The sequence below is a fragment of the Lissotriton helveticus genome, chromosome 5_1 (assembly GCF_964261635.1).
Source record: "Lissotriton helveticus chromosome 5_1, aLisHel1.1, whole genome shotgun sequence".
NCBI lineage: Eukaryota > Metazoa > Chordata > Amphibia > Caudata > Salamandridae > Lissotriton > Lissotriton helveticus.
In genome coordinates, this window is record NC_136065.1 from 445,754,190 (window position 1) to 445,778,752 (window position 24,563).

Here is a 24,563-nt window from a genome sequence, read left to right on the forward strand (position 1 = left end):
TTGAGATGTCATCAGTGATGTCATCAGTGATGTCATTTGAGATGTCATCAGTGATGTCATCAGTGATGTCACTGACCATGTCATGAATGATGTAATATGTGACATGATCAGCAGTGGATTGCGGGTGCGCGATATATAGTTAGTACAACTAACTATATATGGAATTTCAATGGTTTTGTGTGAGTAAAATAAGGTTTTTTAAATGCTAATTCCTAACTATATATGGTGTATAACCTATGGTTTTTTCAGTGAATTTTCAAGGTTTTGTAAATGCTAATTCCTAACTATATATGGTCTATAACCTATGGTTTTTTCAGTGAATTTCATTGGTTTTTTAAAAGCTAATATCTATAGCTGTAAAATGTATTCTTCTTTAAATCAAAAAATATATTTTATATGTTTATTAATAATTTTTTTTAAATATTTTTTTTGTTTCGCTCCCGGTCCGCGAACCGGAAAGCTTTCCGTTAGCTTAAATTGATGCCGCGACCGGGTCCGCGAACCGGTAAACGTTTCGTTTGCGCAACTGCCGCTTTAGAAATCAACATCGTGACGCGTCGCGAAAGCGCGACGTATCGCGTTGCCGCGTAATGCGTCTTATGACGTACCGCGTTAGCGCACCCGGAAGTGCCCCGGGGCGCGGACCGAGGCGCGAAACGCAGCTCCCCGGAAGCGATCCGCGGCGCGTCGCGAAAGCGCGACGTATCGCGTTGCCGCGTAATGCGTCTTATGACGTACCGCGTTAGCGCACCCGGAAGTGCCCCGGGGCGCGGACCGAGGCGCGAAGCGCAGCTACCCGGAAGCTATCCGGGGCGCGGACCGGAGCGCGTAACGTAAGCATAACAGGTCATGTGACTTGTTAATAACACTTTTCATTGGTTCATTTCACTTTTGGTTTCATAATCATGTAAGGCTAGGTCAGGTGACCTAAAAATAACACTTTTCATTGGTTGAGAACTATTGTTTTTCCCAAATGATGAAAACCCCTCCTTCTTTCCTCACTCTGACTTTCATCATTGTGAGAGGAAGACCTTTATTAATACTTCAGAAATGGCTTCAGTAGTTGCTTCAGCTGGTGCACCCCCACCACCACCTCCACCTCCTCATGGGAAGAGAGGACCACCTCCCCAGGTCATGACCAACACAGAGGAGGAAGAGGAAGAAATGGAGGAAGAGGAGAGAGAAGAACCACAGTTCTTGGAAGAGGTGCCCCGGGTTTCCCATAGGAAAGCCAGTTTCATCTGGCAGTTTTATTCAATCCCTCCAGGCCAAAAAAAAGTGAATGCGAGGTATGTCACCTGCCTCATCTGCAAAGATAAATTATCAAGAGGGACTGATAAGAAGTATAGTTATGGGAACTATACCATGCATAGGCACATGACCAGGAAGCATCCACTTAATTACAGCCGGGCGGAAATACGGGATTTGGAAGAAAATCCAACATCAACTCCTGTGGCCAGATCAAGATCGTCAATATCATTGACACCAGCAGAGGCACGGGAAACTGTGCTAAACATACAAGAGAATTTTGGCCACATGAAACATACTTGTATGCACTGTGGTGCGTTGATAGCATGTGGTAATATGAGTATAAATGCTATCAACCTGGCTTATGAACATCATAATTGCCCTAACCGCCCCCAGTAATTTTTTTTTGCTCCTGTTGAGCCCTTTTCAATGCCTGTTTTTTGTTGTTTCCCCCCCCCAAAAAAAACCAAAAAAAATATAAAATCGTTCAAAAAATACAAAAAAAACAAAAAATGTTCAAAAAATAAAAAAAAATATAAAACAACAAAAATATTTTTTAAAAAAGTTCTTTTCAGAACTACCTCCCCTTTCAAAAAAAATTGCTAGAATGTTTAGCACTCTGGCAAGCTCTATTTCTTTTGGTTCGCTTCCCGGTTAGCTTCCCGGTACGCGGACCGGGAGCTAACCAAAAAAAAAAAAAAAAAAAAAGAGTAAGTATAAGGAAAGTAAACAGAGAGTGATGTTAAAAGAAAGACAGCTATAGGGAGTAAAGAAGAGATACTGTTTAATAGATCTATTTACCGAAGAAAAGACGGAAGAGGGTATAATTGTGAAAAACAAAATAGATAAGGAAGTGAAAGAAAAAAAAAGAGAGTATAACATTAACAAAGAAGAGTTTCTTGGAGAATGTGAGTGAATGTTCAAAATAAGATTAAAACATGGGGAATAACAGAGAGAAAAAATAGAAAACAGAAAACAAAAAATAACAGAAAAAGATTAATTGAAACAGCAAAGAAATGTAAGTAACATAGAGCCATATCATCAACATAGGCAATAAAAGTTTTGCAGCTTTTATTGGCAGAAATGTGTCGCTAAAGCCGCTTTTGCGGCAGAAAACTGCCGCTAAAACCACTTTTGCACCAGTTTTCTGCCAATAAAAACAGCAATAATTTTATTGGCTGTGTTCATAATATGCCCCTTAGTGTGCTTCAACTACACAGAGAAAGCATTATGAACAAATAGTGATAGAGTGATCAGTCAAAGGCACTAAGAGTAATAGAGACGGAGTGAGTGAACAAGAGTGAGGAACTATGAGAAGAGAGGGACTGAGAAAAAGAGTGGAAGGAGTTGAGTAAGTAGGTAATAGAGAAAGGAATGAGGGAAGTAGCAAAGGCAGGAAACTGAGGGTTAAAGAAATGAAGCAGTGGAACTAATAGAAGTTAAATGTGATAGAAATGTAACGAAAAGAGTACAAAACATTTACCTTATAATTGTCGTTAAATTACTCACTTTTTGTTTTTATACTTTCAATCTGTGAAAGAGAGAACAAACATTTGAAAAATATTAAAACATGTATTTAAAAATTACAAAAGACAAGGGAAAAGATTGAAGGACAAACAGTTTTTCAACAACTTTGACACTTACAGAAGCTTCTGCTTCTCCAGGCCCCCTACACAGTCCTAAAGATATACATTTTAAACTAACAGTATCTTGATGCAGATGAAGTGAGGCCTATCTTAAAACATGGTGCATCTTTTGCATTGCTGTTGTCTCAGAAAAGTGTCGCAAGACACTAAAATTTTAAATGATTGCTTCAGGATGCCAATAAGATGTGTCCTATCCAGAGGTTTGTTTGAGGTGAGGCCTACTCAGGGTTGCAGATGAAATTTCAAGTTGTTGAAGAGAATAGAGGACATAATACATGTGAAGGTCTACCAATGAAGTGAGTCATGTCCACTGCACTCTTGAACAAAGGCCAAACCTCCTCTGTTTCCCTGGACAGACCTAAACTTGATCTGCACAATGTGATTCGTAATGATAGGAAACACAGGTGATGTAATTGAAATACGTGCAATTTCTTTTGCTCATTTCACAATCACATCACTTGTGTTTCCTTTGCTTAGGTATCTCATTGTGCAGATGTAGTCCAGCATATGAAAGAGTACGCAGAAGTGCAGCACTGCATGCAACAACTTTGACACTTACAGAAGCCTCACCTTCTCCATGCCTCCTACACAGTTCTACATATACATCATAAATGCAAACAGTACAGAATTAATTATACATGTTAAATGGTTTATTTTTGCTGTTCTCAGAATGTATCAAAATTCACTAAAAACAGTGACTTGAAGGTATTCATCATATAACAGCGGGGAAAAAAAAACACAATCAAAATGATTGTGTTTAAAAAACCCATACAACATAGCAAATCAGAATTCAGAACTCCTTAAAGTTAACTTACTTTCCATGACGTCAAAGGATGTCCTATGAACAGCTTACACTCTGTTGTGCTGTTATTACTTTCAGCCCGCCACTTTCTGAAAGAAAACCTCCATCGTTTTTAAAAACATGTTACATGCAATAAATGACTTCTTGCTCTCTACCACAAGTTTCCACAAAGCCAAATCTTGTCAGAGCCATTTATAACTCTTGGATTTCTTGTAAGCCAATCCCGTCATTTGGCATTTCTGCAACTTTCAGAATTAAAATGTTGAAGATCATTTTCACAATCCTGGAATAGTAATATCTTCCCCTTCTTGCTCAGTCATGTTCTACATTTCCTATGACACTGATACTGCTTACTATGAAGCAGACTTACACTACCTCTATGACTACTACAATTATTTAATTCTCTACATCACTTTTAATCACAAAGCAATGTAAAACAGTAGACAGCATTGCAGACTTACATTCCCTCTACTCTATGTTTTGATTGGCTGCTTCAATTAGCTTATAAAAAGAAATAGTTTTTCTGAACTCATTCAAAGTGCACTTATTTCTCCATGACGTCCAGTCTTATGGTTAGAAGTTATGTCTCTGAACTACACTTATCCTCAAGGCCAAATCGTGTAGGAGCCATTAGAACTTCTTGAAATTCCACAGAGCACATCCCGAGATTCTTTCCCTAAAATTTTGGTTTTAAAAACACCAGGTAAGAGTTTTTAAGGTCATACGGCAATTTTTTTTTGAAAATTAAAACAGAATCATTGCAAAATGACCAGCCATTTCTAGACTTTAAATAAGCTGTGTAATGTCCTGATGTTATTGAAGGACCGTCATGATATATAATTGCTGCAGTTACAAAAGTCCTTCCTGATATTGACAACTGCGAAGCCACAAAATTTTTAATTAAAGTTGTCAATTTTGTTCCATCAGGCCTACATCGTTGGAACATTAAAATGACATACTGGCCATATGTTCGTATAAATAATGTGGACATCATTTCAGATTTACATTGGCTACACTCCATGTTGTGATCAGCTGCTTTTACTAGCTTATTAAAGGAGACTGATTTACTGTCTGGCAAAGTTAAATATATAAATCTTTCTGAGTCTACACTAGTAGTACTTGATACCATACAGTTCTCGCAGTCATGCTGCCATTGATAAGAAAGCCCAAACAGCTGATCTACATCTACACCTTCAGCATGCAATACATCAAGCATATACATTAAAAACTCCTGACAATCTTGCTGAATATTTTGAGAGAATTGTGTTTGGCCTGAACATCTGTCTAACAGATTTCGAATTTCAGACACACTTTCTATGTTTGTTCTATCAGTGCTACATTTCTCTAACACAGAATTTAACAAACTGCAAAATCTTTGATCAGAATTGACCACAATCTCTTCTTTTACATTTTCTAGAGAAAACAAAACATTAACCACTACATTAGCATAGCAGTTGACACCAGAACTGTTTTCAAATTGAAAATCAACAACATCTTCAACAGAATTCTTTTTGTTTCTGCTTATAATTTCAGGTTCATCGACTTTTCGTCTTTTTGCTACAACCTCCCCAGTATTGGTTACATTTCTTCGTTTCCGGCCTACCACACGTTTCTCAAACAAAGGATATTGAGGCAAATGTGGCGCATACTCTCTTCTTAACCTATTGTATTCCTTAACACAATCTAGATCCGCACAAATGCTTGTGACATCACACTCAATCAAGTACAATCCCGATAAAGTTCTAACTCGTGACAATGCCACATATGCCATACCCTCCTTGAACACAGAACTGCCAATATTAACCAATGCACTGTCTACACTTAAACCTTGCGATTTATGGATTGTCACCGCATATGCCAAGCAAACAGGAAACTGCTTACGGCGAACATATAAGTCTTTTACAAGCAAAAATCTAGCAGAGCAACGACCAATTAGCTGTACTTCCTCAATGCCATCAAATTTAATTTTAAAAAATTCAATTCCATCTCTATTTCTGTATTTTACAAAATCAACAACATTACCCATTGATCCATTTACCAGACCTCTTTCAACATGTAAATTCCTTCTTAAAATTAAACGGCAGTTCAAGCACACATTCAGAGTCTTTTCAAAACCTGCAGTTTTAGATATACTCTTCTCTAATGAATCCAATTTTGTTTTCAGATTCTCAGACAAAATAATTGTTGATCCCATATGCTCTACTCTGTCAATAGCTTCCAGTTTCACAATCTCTTGCTTTTCTAAATGCAACATTTTGTTGTTGAATTTGGCACATTCTGCAAGAGTTGGCATCAAACATATTCCAGATTTCTTCTCAGTAATTTTCTGAAAAATATTCTCAGGCACAACATCTTGTTCTGGATATAAATTTGACAGTAATCGTGCATGTAAAGCTTCTTTCCCATGCTCGGTCACTTTTCCAATTCTAACATCTTGTAGAATAGTCTTGTAAACTTCATCCTTCGCCTGACGCATATTTTCATGCAGTTCAGCATAATTGAAGTTTAGCCATATATTGACGTTGCCAATGCTGCCTAGGCACTTCCTGGTATCTTCATGCGTGAGCATTTTGAACACAGGTTGCCCTTTCACTGGTGTCAGCTGCAGAAGATCTCCGAAAACAATGATGTGTTTGCCACCAGATAACACATCATACTCTGTTTTGAGAACTTCTTGCATTCTCAAATGCACAAAGGCAAGCATGACATTGGAAACCATGCTTACTTCGTCAATGATAAGAAGTTTCATTTTCCTCAAGATTCTTGAAACTTCAAAACAAGCATCTCCAGATAGCTTGTGATATTGTAATTTGTTGTCATGCTCCACTGGCAGCATCAGTAAACGATGTAAAGTAATCCCTTTAATGTTATGTGCTGCCAGTCCAGTTGGAGCGGTGACAACACAAGACAGCGATGACTCTGTCCTTTCCTGCAAATAGCATGAAATTGCTTTAATGAGGAAACTTTTTCCAGTTCCCGCTTCTCCACTCACGTACAGTCGGACAGGCTTCAACGACGTACATGAGCACTCTTTCTTGTCATGACTTAATCCATGATCAATTTGCATGGTAACTTCGTCATATATTTTCCTCTGCTCAACGTTGAGTTGTCTTTCCAACTCTTCTAAGTTAACCGCATCCTCCTGAGCATGTGCCATGGCTCTTTCCACTTCATTCATAGCAGTGGCAGCTTCATTTTCGATAACAGGTCCTCCTAGTGGATCCTGACTCAATGAAGCAGAACTCTGACTGTCCTGAGAACTGTCTCTGGCAATCTCGGCTGCAATCATTGCTTCCTGCTCAATTTCCGCATTCAACATTTGTACATATTTGGGAAAAGCAGGACATTCTATGGTCTCCCTGGCGGCATTGAAAGAGTCTTCGTAACAGAGAAAATCTCCAAGCAGTTCCTCTTCTGCACGCCAAGGCTTGAAAAGTTGCAAAAGTGCTAAATAGAAAAACTCCTTTTTTTCAGGAGATTCGCCACTCAATTTTCGATGGTTTACCAAGTGGCATTTTCTTTGCTTGACCAGACATCCCTCACTTCCTATTACAGCATACACTCCTTTCTCAGTATCTTCTTTGATGTTCCTCTTGAATATGTAATTTTGAAGAACCTCATACAGACAAACATTCTCGAGGTGAATACTTCGATTTGGATAATATGTATCCAACATGTTGGTCTTCAAAATGTCGGTACTGTTTGGCTCCTTTTCCGCCAAATACTCAATTTCCCCCACAGGTTTGAGAACTCGATTACGCGTTGCAGCAAGACCAAGACTCGCCCAAATGATACTCCTGGACTTGGCATAGAGACTTGCTGAAGACAACCGGTCAGAACATTCGTACGCTCCGATTTCTCGATGCGACAACATCTTCAGACTGAAACTGTACAACTTCTTGCTGAGGCTCTTTTCATGGGAAATGTCCTCCCACATATCCTTCAATTCTGTCTTCTCTTTTTTGGTGATGTAAGACGTCACATACCGAGCCACAGCCATACAGTTATCAGCCACAAACTGTATATCCATGTTAGCATTCCACATGGACAAAATCACCGGGTTGTAGTCGTTGATGTACTTGGACTCTTCGTTCCTCTTCAAATTGTATGTGTTTTTAGGTGATTTCTTCATCCCATTATGTCGCAGCGAAGACATCAAACTGTTTACTCTTCCTTTAGAAATCACCGGTCGTGGAAAACCGAAACGACATTTGGTGTAGAACTTGTCCTTGTTTCGGAATTTACGACGACAGTACTTTCCACATCGATGGCTTTGGAAACGCAGAACTTTTTCTCTTAGGCTTTTCTTCTCCTTTGTGTTTGGAACAGCACACGTAGAATACTGTTGTATAAAACTCATCACTGAGTCTTCTGGATCCGTTCCAAATTTAGGTGCATCCTTGATCCACAGCAACATATGTATATGAGGAGCACCTCTTGCTTGGTACTCCTTTCTCCAGAAGAAATCCAACTCCTCTCCAAGAGGTGGATTCTTCTTATTCATGATGAAAGACATCATAGCTTCAAATCTATGATTGAAGTACCTACATACATTGACTGGATCCAAAGAGCACAGTTCTCCGGGTGTCTTGAATTCGATGTTTTCTACGTTAGCATTTGCCTCTCGTAGAAATTCAAGTAAGTCTTCCCAGCCATACTCGGCACAGCTCAGAGTGAGGAACCATGTGGGAGTACCTAAGTTCCTCAGCATACATTTTAAATCACCATGACGACGGTACCAGTACTCATTAGTACCACGCTGACACGCCATGAGATTAATCAGGTGAGAATCCAAAATACTGTCTTGGACATTGACTTTATCCATAAAGTCACTTGCCGAGATGTTTTGCATGTGTATACCACTTTTCAAGATGTGGTTCACTGCATATGACAGTCCAGACAGATCGCTTTCAAACAGGAGATGAAACAAATAAGGAATGCATTGTCGAAACCTAGCATCTCCTGCATACAATCGCAAAGTCCGGTATTCAGAAGCAGGAATTTGATGAGGTCGCTCATCATATCTTCCTCCCTGACCTGTTGGAAAAAGCTGTGGGAAACACCGAGCTTCCAAACTTTCCTCCCAAACACTAATGGGACTCCCTTTGGCTTGTTTCATTTGAAACAACTCAATAGCATTCCCCATGACTTCCTTGGAATGCAAAGGATGAACACTATAATGTTCATATATTTCTTCACTAGTAGAAGTTTCTACTTTCTCAATTTGACCAGCACACAAATCGCTATCCTCTTCCTCACTTACTTCCTCTTCTGCAACATATACATTCTTATAGTATTTATTATTTTTTTTCAAATACAATGTTGCCTTTTTAACTTTCCTAACATCTACTAAATCTTGCCATATTTTCTTATTCTTTGTCGGAACCCCATTACCTAAGATAACCAGAGGTTCCTCGTCCACTTTTTCTACTCCAATTGTGTTAATGTTTTTCTTCAAATCTAGAGGCAAATAAACAACTCTTCCCTTTAATCCTCTCTGTAAATCTGATGGAGGCAATTTCCCTGTCTTTGGCTCCATTCTTACAATAGCCTGAAAGGGATGGATACTTTGAATCAAAATAGATTCATAAGTATTTAAATCCTTCAATTCAGAAGGAATCTCAACCAATTCCAGATTATTATGAACTGCTCTAGCAGGCATCTGGTTTTGATTTAATTTGCAACAACAATAAGTACACACACGTTGATCCAATCCCAAATCAAAACAATTTTCTACCATCAAGTATGTTGCGAAATCCTTCCATTCACTATTATTTTCCCTTTCACTTTTTGCATATAAATCCACTAACTTAGTCTGATTCTTATAATAAGTGCGTCGACAACACACACAAGTGAAATTTGGCCTCTCACTTGATTTGACCTGAAACGTGGCAATTTCCCTCTGGAAATTATCTGTACTGGAAACCTGTACACTATCTTCCACATTACCCGCTTCTTCTTGGTCAATTTCAACATTCTCCTCTTTACTTCCAAAGTAACAAAACTCAATTTCTTCACATATATTCTTCACATCTATTTCAGAACCATGCAAAAGAGCAGCACATAATTTTTTAAGCATAATTGCTGGACTCTTAGCATAATACAACATTCTAACTAATTTCCTCACTTTATTATGATGCACTGCTAGCATCCTGAAATGATGAAAAACACTCTGGCATACTCTCCTGGAAAGACAAGCCAGTGAATGACCATGCAAACCTGTCACTTCTCTCACTCTGCAAGGATCTAATTCTTGCAACAACCTTATTTTCTGCTTCAAACTTTTCTTATTAAATGACCGTACAAAATCACAAAGCAAATTGATGGAATCCTGTCGCACACTGCAAATACTACTACACTTCCAGGTGTACACAGGACCCTTAGCACGTCTTCCTAAAACCTCATTACCTAACACCTCTTCTGCCTCTGTTGTCACAAGTTTTTCTTTTTCAACTGGACAACCATCTTTCACTTCATAAGCACGACCACTGGTGTCAACTGCATGCACCAAATCATTATCCTGGAAATAACTCTCCTCATTAAAAAATGCCTCACAGCTTGAACTATGCATCCATTCTCCAGAAAAAACTTCACAAAAATTACTACGATGAACTATTCTCTTCCATCTACTATTTCTTTTGAAATCATAAATTGCTTTGTTTAGCTTCCTAATTCTATTGATTATCAAAATAAATAACTTACGTTTAATTTCAAATGCCTGATCAATAACTTTCTCAACTTTTTTTTTCTCTTATAAAAAACCACTTTCTGTTGACCTTTCTTAATATTTTTTAACAAATTGCCAATTATCCTGTTGCGGAACATTCGTTTACGAATGTCCCTAAATTGTTGTTTCCTTCTACTATCATGCACAGAGTTATCTCTTGCTCTAGCAGTAACATTTTTGATTGGCCTTTCCTTTCCATTTGAATTGCTTCTCTTTTTCTGGACTGAAACATTTTCTGTAGTAATATTTTTTTTACTGCAAATATTTCTTATGAATGTTTTTGTACTCTTACCCGGTGCTTTCTTGTTGACTTGACAAATCTTTTTGTTAGAGGACTGCTGCTTTTTTTCAATCACCTGCTGTCTTTGACGTTTTGCAGCCTTTCTCAGTCTTTCTTTCGTTGGCATGGTGAAATGTTGAAATGATCTGCAGTTGAATCTGTGGTAAAATATATTAAAAAATTTTATTAACCACTATTACCCAACAGTACATCAATAACAGTAATCAAAAACTTAAAACACTACTTTACATTTTTACATATAAGATTTTTTAGTGCATGGCAATTTTAGAATACAGAAATAGCAGAAAAGAAATGGAATTTATATTCATGTTACCTGTGCTATCTTATATGTGAATCTGATCTAATTTTATGAGCATATTTTAATATTTTATTGAAGACACTACACATAACCTGTTTTTGAAGGTGTCTTTATTCTTAAATTAAACGGTTTACATTTTTACTTTTTATTTATTATAAATTTTAAAAATAAATGTTTATAGTTCCATAGGATCAAGCAGGTCAGCTTCCCACCCTATGTCATATAATTCGGACAAATCTGCATCCTCATCACGTTCTTCTTCATCCTCAGGATTTAAATCATCCAAGGGATCAACATCCACTGATGTTTCAATTACAAGTTCAATGATGAGGTCAAAATCAACTGATTGCAGATTATCGCTCATGTTGATGTTGTCTTTATCTTTAAAGAAAGATAACAACAATGAGATGTTGCAGAGTAAGAGACAAATCTCAGAGATTATAATAGTAAAATTGTTTAACAAGAGTAACATTTTGCAGCTATTATTTAGCCATGTCCAGCAATGCTGAGCAGGTGAAGCCTATGTCTAATTTTTCAGTGAACAGGACTCATCTCTTCTTAACCTTGGATAAGCCTCACCGACTCTGTGTCCCCTGCACATACTTAAATGTAAAGGGGCAGATTTATGTTAAATGGCACATCCCCAGGCATGCACCAGTTAACGTGCACCGCTGCTCTGCCACCCATGGTGTGCCGCATTTACAATCAGATAGGAGAAAGCTGCGTCAAAACCCTGTGCCTGCTTTAAGCAGGCATAGGTCTTGACGCAACATTGTGGAGATGGGGCACCCCTGAGCCTTGCTGGAGCTGCATCGCACTTGCGATACAACTCCAGCAATGCGCCACCTTTACAGCACAGATACGTCACGCATCTGTGCCATTTTTGCCCCATGCTGCGCCGCATTGTAAATGCAGCACACCATGGGTGGCGGAACAGCGGCGCAGGATGACTGGCACATCCCTGGTGGTGCGCCAGTCATCATAAATCTATCCCTAAGCTTCTTATCTTGTTACAGATGAACCGCCATATGTATCATCAAACTATTTTGCATTTCCTAAATAGCGAATTTTAAGGAATAAATAGCAATTCTTTACCATTCCTAATTTGCAATGAGCAAATTGCTAATTGCAAATTACCCATTCATTTCCATGGGCTAGGAGGCTCATAGGAATGAAGGTGCAATTTGCGATTAGCAATTAGCTCATCGCAAATTAGGAATTTTTCCAAGGGTGCAGGGGTGTCTCAAGAACACCCTGCTGCACCCCTGAAGAAGAAATTTGGGGGCATATGGCGCACATACATGCCCTAAGGGCATGTATTGGCGTCATATGGCACCTTTTGTTTTTTGGAAAAAAAGCTTTTTGAAAAGAATTCGCAAATTACCACCAACTAGAAGTTGGTGGTAATTTGCAAATCCTTAATGGCATTTTTTGCATATTTTTTGTTTGATACATTGCATTTAAGGAATCGCAAAATTTGCAAATCCTTCAGTGCAATCGCAAAATAAGGAATAGCAAATATTGCTATTCCTTATTTTGCATCAAACTTGTTTGATACATACCATTTGTCTAATTAGCATTCGCAAAGGCCGAAATTTGCAGAATTTTGATCTTTGCGAATGCTAATTATCTTGATACATATGGCCCCAAGTGAGGCCTGTCTTGCAACATGGTGCATCTTTTGCATCACTGCTGCATCGGTTTCATGTGGCACGTTTTTTTTACACCATGACACATCTGCCTAAATGCATCAATTTGTAATTTTGTCGCCTCATAGCAAATCTTTTGCACCGCCGCTGCATCATAAAAGTGACGCACAGTGGCGCAAAAGAGGCATACACCTATCATAAATCTGTCCCTAGCATTTTAAATGATTAATCCAGGATGACGATAAGGTGTGGCCTATCCAGAGGTTTGTTTAAGGTGAGGCCTACTCAGGATTGCAGATTAAAGTTACGCTTGATGAAGAATACAGAGGAGATAATACATGTAAAGGCCTACCAATGAAGTAAGTAATGTCCACTTTATTGCGCCAGTCATCATAAATGTATCCCTAAGCTTCTTATCTTGTTACAGATGAACCGCCATATGTATCATCAAACTATTTTGCATTTCCTAAATAGCGAATTTTAAGGAATAAATAGCGATTCTTTACCATTCCTAATTTGCAATGAGCAAATTGCTAATTGCAAATTACCCATTCATTTCCATGGGCTAGGAGGCTCATAGGAATGAAGGTGCAATTTGCGATTAGCAATTAGCTCATCGCAAATTAGGAATTTTTTCAAGGGTGCAGGGGTGTCTCAAGAACACCCTGCTGCACCCCTGAAAAAGAAATTTGGGGGCATATGGCGCACATACATGCCCTAAGGGCATGTATTGGCGTCATATGGCACCTTTTGTTTTTTGGAAAAAAAGCTTTTTGAAAAGAATTCGCAAATTACCACAAACTAGAAGTTGGTGGTAGTTTCCAAATCCTTAATGTCATTTTTTACATATTTTTTGTTTGATACATTGCATTTAAGGAATCGCAAAATTTGCAAATCCTTCAGTGCAATCGCAAAATAAGGAATAGCAAATTTTGAATTAAGGACATTTTAAGTCATTTCCACATGTGCAGTGTTTTCAAATTTTGATTTGAAAATCGTTTTTAGGGAAAAGGAATGGTTTGTAAATTTATGACAAGGACATAATGGTGTATGCTTCTTTATAAGGCATTTCACTGTCTCTGATGTCATTTTTCCCATATTACATTATAAGACCTTTCCCCATGGAGCACATTCCTTGTAAATATGCTCCCACCTGTGCATGGTGAATTTAGATTTTGACTGTTTGAGTCACATAGCCATGTTAAAAGTAACCCAAAAAAATTGCAAAGGCTTTAAAAAAACACTTTCATGTGTCTTAAGGACATTTTAAGTCATTTCCCCATGGGCAGTGTTTTGTAAGTGGCGCAAAAGAGGCATACACCTATCATAAATCTGTCCCTAGCATTTTAAATGATTAATTCATGATGACGATAAGGTGTGGCCTATCCAGAGGTTTGTTTAAGGTGAGGCCTACTCAGGATTGCAGATTAAAGTTACGCTTGATGAAGAATACAGAGGAGATAATACATGTAAAGCTCTACCAATGAAGTAAGTGATGTCCACTTCATTGCGCCAGTCATCATAAATGTATCCCTAAGCTTCTTATCTTGTTAGAGATCAACCGCCATATGTATCATCAAACTATTTTGCATTTCCAAAATAGCGAATTTTAAGGAATAAATAGCGATTCTTTACCATTCCTAATTTGCGATGAGCAAATTGCTAATTGCAAATTACCCATTCATTTCCATGGGCCAGGATGCCCATAGGAATGAAGGTGCAATTTGCGATTAGCAATTAGCTCATCGCAAATTAGGAATTTTTCCAAAGGTGCAGGGGTGTCTCAAGAACACCCTGCTGCACCCCTGAAAAAGAAATTTGGGGGCATATGGCGCACATAAAATTTAACAACATTCCTTTACCTCAAAAACGATTTTCAAGTCATAATTTGAAAACACTGCCCACAGGGAAATGACTTAAAATGTCCTTAAGACACATGAAAGTGTTTTTTGAAAGCCTTTGCAATTTTTTTGGGTCACTTTTAACATGGTTATGTAACTCAAACAGTCAAAATCTAAATTTACCATGCACAAGTGTAACCATATTTACAAGGAATGTGCCCCACGGAGAAAGGTCTTTTAATGTAATATGGGAAAAATGACATCAAATGTCCTTAAGACACATAAAAGCGTTTTTTGATTGCCTTTGCAGCATGTTTGTATCACTTTTAACATGGCTATGTAACACAAACATTCAAAATCTAAATTTGCCATGCACAGGTGGGAGCATATTTACAAGCAATTTGCGCCACAGAGAAAGGTCTTACATTGAAATGGGAAAAATAACATCAGAGACAGTCAATTGCCTTATAAAGAAGCATACACCATTATGTCCTTGTCATAAATTTAAAAACAATTCCTTTTCCCCAAAAACGATTTTCAAATCATAATTTCAAAACACTGCACATGGGAAATTACTTAAAATGTCCTTAAGACACATAAAAGCGTTTTTTGATTGCCTTTGCAGCATGTTTGTATCACTTTTAACATGGCTATGTAACACAAACATTCAAAATCTAAATTTGCCATGCACAGGTGGGAGCATATTTACAAGCAATTTGCGCCACAGAGAAAGGTCTTACATTAAAATGGGAAAAATAACATCAGAGACAGTCAATTGCATTATAAAGAAGCATACACCATTATGTCATTGTCAGAAATATTATAACCATTCATTTTCCTCAAAAACGATTTTCAAGTCATAATTTGAAAAGACTCCACAGCTCCTATGCAGAAAAACACCCTGTCAGTACTAATACTTCACATTTTCTCCAATTACATTTTCTCAAAGAAACAAAATCTACAAAGCAACATTTGAAAAACACAACTTTCTTCATAATTTTCTCCTTAAAGCACACTATTCTCTATCTAAATTAAAGAAATATTTTCTCACCTTAGCAAATACTTTGAGTTTGAAAACAGTCTCAGAAACACACCAATTTGTCTTCAGCAGAGCAAAAGGTATGCACTCCAGAGTCTGCAGCTATCAAAAGCACAGAAATGCTGTAATTCTTCACACATATCTCTCATGTCACCCAATCAAAACTCTTCCCTCACTTTTTTTCAAATGAAAACCCTTCCCCCCTCTGCCATTTCATGCCTTTTCTGCATGGCAACCACCTCTTGGAAGACCTCTGGTGTTTGCAAGTTCACACAACAATGTTGCAATTGAACTCTGAACTCTCAGTGCACCTGCGTATCCACTGCAATCTTTCATTTAATGACTTTTTATTGACCATTCAAAATACATCTTTCAAAGAACTCATCCATGCACCCTAACTTTCTGTTTTCAGCAATCAAAATCCACCAATCACTGTTACTGCTTCATTAACACAGAAACTCCACAGTTTTTTTCATTTTAAACTCTCATTTTTTCAACTGCCATTTCATTGCCACACTTCATCTGACTGCAGCAGAACCTTCTCTCACCATGTTTTCTGTCTGGATTGTTGGACATAGTTATATCCACTGGGCTCACAGGTATGCTGAGAACAGAAATTTACCTAACCTCAATTTACAAGATGTGGAAATTAAGTGGTTTGGCCACAGAGGATTCAAATGTCACCAATTGATACCATTGGTGAAAACCTTTATGCATTTGCCAAAACCTGACCTGTTAATTGTGCACTGTGGAGGTAATGATTTGGGCACTTTGACTGGGGTAGGTCTGGAAATGCTTTTAAAGGACACCTTTGAGCAATTGATGGCACTTTTTCCTCAAACTGCCTTGGTATATTCAAATATATGCCAAAGACAGAAATGGAGGTGGTCAAACCAATTTTGTCCACAAATTGAGAAGTCGAGGAAGCATGTAAACAAATCTGTTTCAGCTTACATGAGAGACCATGGAATGGGCTCCCTGTACAACAATAACTTGCGTTACTACATGCAAGATATCTACAGAGGAGATGGAGTTCACTTCTCAGATGAGGGCAACAGAATTTTCATTCTGAATTTAAGACTGTGCATTGGTACCTACTTATAAGTACCTAAATGTACCATAAACCCAAAAGCTCTTCTCAGAGCTACCCTACATCTGATCACTCACAATTATTATTTTACTCTAACATTTTTCACTAATTTTCAACAAAGTACGCTCCCTGGGGCGCTTCCCGGTACGCGAACCGGGAGCTAACCTCGCGAAATTTTTAAAAAAAATGTTTTTTTTCGCACATATAAGCCTCCTCAGCCACCCTCAGAAAACCTAGGGGGTCAAAATAAGTCTACCGTGCCCCCTTCTACCCATTCTGAACATTATTTGCCCTCCATCTTGTATCTTAATTCGACCGAAACACAAAATGGTGGACTCCCGTAACGCTTAAGGTTCGCGAACCGGGGCGCTCACCAGTTCGCGTACCGGGTCGCTCCCTGGGAAGCGCACCATCAAAAAAGGTGGGAAAGTAGTTTACAGAAAAGCAACTGGAGACAATTTCACCAAATATAGATTAGCTCATACTACATACCAATCCCTACCATTTTCACAAATTTGATTGGAATTCCATTTAGCCATTTAGCCTGTAGACCTCTCTAAATACCCTGAGGTAAATTACTTCTCAAAACACATCTGAAGTGTTGGAATTGACAACCAATTAAAATGTTACTTTCATTTTCTACTTTTTTTACCTGACATTTGATTGGTTATGTACCTGAATATATATAAAGAAAGAGAGAGAAACGCAGCCATTTTGACTACTACTTCCTGAATTACATTGCAAGATCATTTTCACTCACAACTTAAACTTGTTTTTAGAAGGTGAGATATTATTTTATAAATTTGAAAACATTTTCAGATAGTTATATACTATCCCTCTGTAAGAGTTAGACATTGAGAAAGGCTTCTTTATTATAATTATGGATTGATTTAGGTTTCTGTGGTATAATTATGAATTTACTTAGGCTTCTTCACAGGCACTTTTTAATAGTACTACTTCACGCCTGAAACCATACAGTGCCCATAGATTACTTCTCTGTTATAAACTCACAAGTACCTGTCTGAACTTAAACCCAACAGTGCCCTATCACTACTGATATATTTATTTTTTATGCAAATTACAGCAATAAAATGGAAGGTGAGCAGAATGTTTCCTTCGAAATTGTTCTGGACAGCAACAATGAACAAGTTATGGAACCCATTGATGACTTAGAATTCATGGATGAGTCACGGGACTATGAATTACTTCAATGTGTAGAATCTGTCGATCATTTACTCCATTATGATGACGGTCAAATGTGGGAACTTATGTTCACTCAACAATAGGACATATCGGACAGTCAAATGCTAGACGTTCTATTAAATTTTGAAAAACAATCTGAAAAATAAAATTGTATGTAATATTAAAAAATTGTTTGAGTCTTTAATCATTTTTATATGTAATTCATAAACTAGTTAAATGTTAGAAATGTTATTAAAATTTGAAACACAATCACAATAATAAATAATTGCTTAAAAAATAAAAAAATTAAAAAATAATCAACAAAACCAACAATCAATTAACATATAGTATTTGAAAAGTCTATCATTCATTTTTCATTATAGTACGCTGCCCAGAACGCTTCCCGGTTCGCGAACCGGGCGCTACCCACGCAAAAAAACAACAAAAAAAATATTATTTTTTTGCCCCGCGGGGCCCTTTTAAAGCCTCCACATTAAACCTAGGGGGCCCCTTATGGTCATTTCCCCCTTTGTTTTGGCCTCCTCTTGTCTCTCAATCCTACCGAGAGACAAGATGGCGGCCGCTCCGGACTGTTTAGAATGTTGACAGACACCGGAGAGCCAATCAGCTTCGCTACGCGAAGTTCCGGTACGCGTAAAGTCCGCGAACCGGAGCGCTGCCCAGAGCGCGCTTACAGATATATATCTTTTTTTAAACGTTAATTTCTCAAAATCCACTGAAGCACATATATTGAGACCTAGCAAAGGCACATCGGGCTACCAGTCCCTACAATTTTGCCAAGTTTCGTGCAAATCCATTCAGCCGTTCGGGCTAAAAGTGAGGCCAACCGCCCTATGGAAAACTCAATGTTAAAAACACGTTTTGGGACCCCCCTTTTTTCTCGGCCCCCCCTTGACGAACCCCCCCAAATTTCCAGGGGCTGCTCAGAAACAAAATGTTCCATTTTCCAGAAAATTTCAGCCAATTCCGTCCACAAACGCCAAAGTTATTAGACATAGAATTTTCAAAAATCCCATAGGGAAAAAATCCTAACTATATATACCTACTGGCGACCGCCAGTAGGTAATATATATATATATATATATATATATTACCTACTGGCGGTCGCCAGTAGGTATATATAGTTAGGATTTTTTCTCTATGGGTTTTTTGAAAATTCTATGTCTAATAACTTTGGCGTTTGTGGACGGAATTGGCTGAAATTTTCAGGAAAATGGCACATTTTGTTTCTGAGCAGCCCTTGAAAATTTGGGGGGGGTTCGTCCGGTGGGGGCCGAGAAAAAAGGGGGGTCCCAAAACGTGTTTTTAACATTGAGTTTTCCATAGGGCGGTTGGCCTCACTTTTAGCCCGAACGGCTGAATGGATTTGCACGAAACTTGGCAAAATTGTAGGGACTGGTAGCCCGATGTGCCTTTTGTAGGTCTCAATATATGTGCTCCAGTGGATTTTGAGAAATTAACGTTTAAAAAAAGATATATATCTGTAACAGCGGACCAGTTAGCGCACTGGTTCGCGGACTTTTCGCGCAACGGAGCTTTGTGAAGCGAAGCTGATTGGTTCTCTGGCGTCTGTCAACATTCCAAAAAGTCCGTAGCGGCCGCCATCTTGTCTCTCGGTAGGATCGAGAGACAAGAGGAGGCCAAAGCGAAGGGGCAAATGACCATAAGGGGGAATAGTAGATCCTCGCTGACCCCCTAGGTTTGATGTGGAGGTTTTAAAAGGGCCCCGCGGGGCAAAAAAAAGAAAATTATAATAATAATCTTACGGCTGAATGGATTTGCACGAAACTTGGCAAAATTGTAGGGACTGGTAGCCCGATGTGCCTTTGCTAGGTCTCAATATATGTGCTTCAGTGGATTTTGAGAAATTAACGTTCAAAAAAAGATATATATCTGTAACAGCGGACCGCTTCGCGTACTTTTCGCGTTACGGAGCTTTGCGAAGCGAAGCTGATTGGCTCTCCGGTGTCTGTAAACATTCCAAACAGTCCGTAGCGGCCGCCATCTTGTCTCTCGGTAGGATCGAGAGACAAGAGGAGGCCAAAGCGAAGGGGCAAATGACCATAAGGGGGCATAGTAGATCCTCGCTGATCCCCTAGGTTTGATGTGGAGGTTTTAAAAGGGCCCCGCGGGGCAAAAAAAATAAATAATAATAATAATCGAACGGCTGAATGGATTTGCACGAAACTTGGTAAAATATTAGGGACTGGTAGCCCGATGTGCCTTTGCTAGGTCTCAATATATGTGCTTCAGTGCATTTTGAGAAATTAACGTTCAAAAACAAGATATATATCTGTAACAGCGCTCCGCTTCGCGGAGATAAAATTATATCTGTATTACCTAGCTGTTGCTAACACCAGTTAGCGACGGCTAGTAGGAGATAGCGACCATCTTGGGCCCCACTTTGCATGTGAGTGATATTTATCACTAATGACATGCAAAGTGGGCATGCCAAGATGTTAGCGACTGGAAACAGTCGCTAACATCGCTATCTCCTATTATCAACTTTTGGAAATATTCGAGATAAGCGCGAATATCTCCAAAAAGTAACAGCTGCCCTGAGCAGTTCTTAGCCATGTTATCCTATGGGAGGTGGATAACATGGCTAAGAGGATTAGCTCGGTAATGCATGAATATCGCTGAGTTTTCAGCGATATTAATGCATTGCGGTCGGTTTTTATCGTATTTGCGATAAACTTTGATAATAGCAACGTTTATCTGCGATAATTTCTGACGGTAAAAAAATCTTTGCAATGCATCGTTAGGGATAAATATCGCTTAACTTTGGTAATATGCCCCAACGTCTGTTAACGTTCGATTCGAAGGAAATCAGGAAGTGTTGAAAAACATTGTCTGCGCCATCTTGTCTTTTTTCAAATGCCACACTTTTGTCGTGCACGGCAGCCATTTTAGATGCCTTGACCAGACCCACTCTGTGCACGCTGTCGATCCTTAGCATGGCTCCCCACCCTCGCAAGCATCTCCCCCAGGCAGTGGTCACCCCCGCTCTCTGTCTTATGCATGGGTAATAAACCTCCCCCCATCTGCGCTGCTCTTTCCTGAGAATCACACCCTGTGCCCGCCCGACACCTCCCTTTCGCCCTATTCACTACTGCACCCTCTGACACTCCTTTTCCTCTGTGTCCGATTGTCCAGGCTGGTCCTAGGGTATCAGCTAGCCCTGCAGATGTAGTTTATGGCCACAGCTGTAAAGATTCACCCCTCTTCAAAGGAGTTATAGTAGATCAAGGCCCACACTCGATGAGATCCGTCACAGCAGAAGCGTTGCTATTATCTGAAAACCATCCTGTATTGTGATTGGGGAGGGGACCGAGCGTGAAGCGGAAGATTCCAGGGATGACTCTTTGTACATCAAAGTTTTTACAATTATGTGTCACATTAAAAATATATAGCACTCCGACAAAGTAGTAAGATTATAAAACTTTAATAATTTATAAATATATACAAGAAAACAAAAATAGTAATAACATATAAACATTTTTAGGGAAAAACAACGAAGTAGCGGTCGGCTGTGCGAATAGTCCCAACGCAGCACAACGTCCAGATTTCCGGCGTGGGGCGGGTCATCAGTAGCAAACTGTTGTGCGAATAGTTCCAAGGCAGCAGAACGCGCTGAAATCTACATGACACGAAAGTGATGTCTAGTAAGTTGCCACCCAGCAAATAACGGCGTGGGGCGTCGCGGGGGGTGGGTCTTCAGTAGCAAACTGTTGTGCGAATAGTTCCAAGGCAGCAGAACGATGGCACCAAGGTGATGTCCAGTAAGTTGCCGCACTGGTTTTGGTATCCTACAATGCTGCTCCGAATAACGGCGTGGAGCGCCCCGGGGGAGGCGGCGTGAACGGGCCTCTCCAGGTGGAGTGTCATCTGTTGTAGTGGGGCGCCCCTTTACCGTTTCAGTTGCCATTCCGTCCGTTTTTGGTCCACTGTGTCAAAAGCCGCAATTCAGCTGAGTTGCGCCCACTCTTGCGGTGCAGCGATAGTCGGCTGCCACAGGACTCTCAAAATGGCGGCAGGCTCTTTCCTTTTTGGGCCTGGTCCACTGAAATGGCCCTGGGACACCTTGGAAATCGGACGCTTGTCTGCTAGGTCTTGGACCCCATTCTCGAAAGCGTCCCCTCCGCTTTGAGAATTCATCAAAAGTTTTGGGGGCCCCGACTCCTGCAGGCTTCTGGTGGGGAGCGGCTGCCATGATTGCTCGCGGAATGACCACGACGGAGCTACGAGATGGTGGTGCTCTCATGCTGACGCCAGCTTCAGTCTGAAACATCCAGAAACAAGGTGGGGCTTTCATCGTTTGGAAAAAAAAAAAAAGTTTTCATCCAATGAAAAGTGTTGTTTTTAGGTCATATGATCAAGCCTTCCATCATTAGGAAACCAAAAGTAAAATGAACCAATGAAAAGTTTTATAAACAAGTCACATGACCTGTTATGCGGCATAGGGTATAAAATGCGGAGAAAATACGTTGGCACGTGAGGCGGCGTCAGTAGCAGACCGATGTGCGAATAGGCCGAAGGCAACACAGCGCGCCAAGATCCGGATGGCACCGAGGTGGTGTCCAGCAAGTTGCAGCACTGGTGTGGCCATCCTACAATGTTGAAAGTCGGCGTGGGGCGCCCCGTTGGCCTGTGAGTTTGCGTCAGTAGCGGACCGATGTGCGAATAGGCCGAAGGCAGCACAACGCGCCAAGATCGGGATGGCACCGAGGTGGTGTCTAGTAAGTTGCCGCACTGGTGTGGCCATCCTACAATGCTGAAAGTCGGCGTGGGGCGCCCTGTTGGCCTGTGAGATGGTGTCAGTAGCGGACTGATGTGCGAATGGGGCCAAAGGCAGCGCAACAATATTTTCTGACGAGAAGACACCACAAGGCGCTGAGATGCCAAGATCCGGATGGCACCGAGGTGATGTCTAAGTTGCGGACTGATGTGCGAATGGGGCCAAAGGTAGCGTAACAATATTTTCTGTATGGAAGATACCACTAGGCGTTGAGATGCCAAGAGGTGGTGTCTAGTAAGTTGCCGCACTGGTGTGGCCATCCAACAATGCTGAAAGTCGGCGTGGGGCGCCCCGTTGGCCTGTGAGTTTGCGTCAGTAGCGGACCGATGTGCGAATAGGCCGAAGGCAGCACAACGCGCCAAGATCCGGATGTCACAGTGGTGGTTTCATAGTTGAGAGGCACTTCATCTGCAGTGGGGCGCCGAGATCCGGATGGCACCGAGGTGATGTCTAGCAAGTTGCTGTACTGGTGTGGTCATCCTACAATGCTGAAAGTCGGCGTGGGGCGCCCCATTAGCCTGTGAGATGGCATCAGTAGCGGACTGATGTGCGAATGGGGCCAAAGGCAGCACAACGCGCCAAGATCCGGATGGCACCGAGGTGGTGTCCAGCAACTTGCCGCACTGGTGTGGCCATCCTACAATGCTGCGCCGAAAGTCGGCGTGGGGCGCCCCGTTGGCCTGTGAGTTCGCGTCAGTCAGTGGGGGCTGTTTGAGGATCTGACTGCATTGGAAAGCAATGTGATGCTGTGCGTCGCCCCCAAGATGGAGGTTCCTCGGCTGCAGTGGGGCGCCCCTTGGTGTTTCACTCGCTATGCAGCTGAGTTGCGTGCGCACTTGTGGCGAATAGGCCGAAGGCAGCACAACGCGCCGAGATCTGGATGGCACCGAGGTGGTGTTCAGCAATTTGCCGCACTGGTGTGGCCATCCTACAATGCTGCGCCGAAAGTCGGCGTGGGGTGCCCCGTTGGCCTGTGAGGTGGCGTCAGTAGCGGACCGATGTGTGAATAGGCCGGAACCAGCACAAGGCGCCAAGATCCGGATGGCACCGAGGTGGTGTCATAGTTGAGAGTTCTGAGCAGCGCTTGTAACACTGTCTGAAGCTTATTTGCACCTGCTGCAGCTTCACTATTGCCCTGGTGTGGCCTAAGATCGCCCATGACATAGGCGGCCACCTCCCGGGGTCCGGTGGAACTTTTTTCCTTTTCCTTTCTGCATCTTGTCCCAAATTCGTTTGACCTGAAGACACGACCAGGTCCCTGAATGTGTGCAGGGGGACGCTATTGATTGAATCAAAATGGCGGCTTCACACAAAGCTGACTCAAGCGTTTTCTGGTGGTTTCATAGTTGAGAGGCACTTCATCTGCAGTGGGGCGCCGAGATCCGGATGGCACCGAGGTGATGTCTAGCAAGTTGCTGTACTTGTGTGGTCATCCTACAATGCTGAAACTCGGCGTGGGTCGCCCCATTAGCCTGTGAGATAGCTGTTCTTTGGATTTGGGCCTGGTCCACTAAAATGGCCCTGGGACACCTAAGAACTCGAACGCTCGATTTTTTTTTCCTTTCCTGTACATGCAAAAAAAGGTAAATGCCCGGTATGTTACACGCTTCATCTGCCACGATGAACTCTCCAGAGGAACCGAAAAAATATATAGTTGTGGTAACTATACCATGCATCGTCATATGGAGAGGTGGCACCAATTAATTATAGTGCTGCATAAAAGAGAGATTTGGAGGAGAACCCCTGACCTGCTAGTACATTCATCAAAGAAGTGGCACTGAGAGCTTCAGAGGCAAGGGAAACGGTCCCAAATATTTAGAAGAACTTTGGAAAGATTAAAATGACATGTTTAGATTGTGGTAAATTAATTTCATGTGGGCAGATGAGTGTTACTCTAATAAATACAGCATATGAACATCAT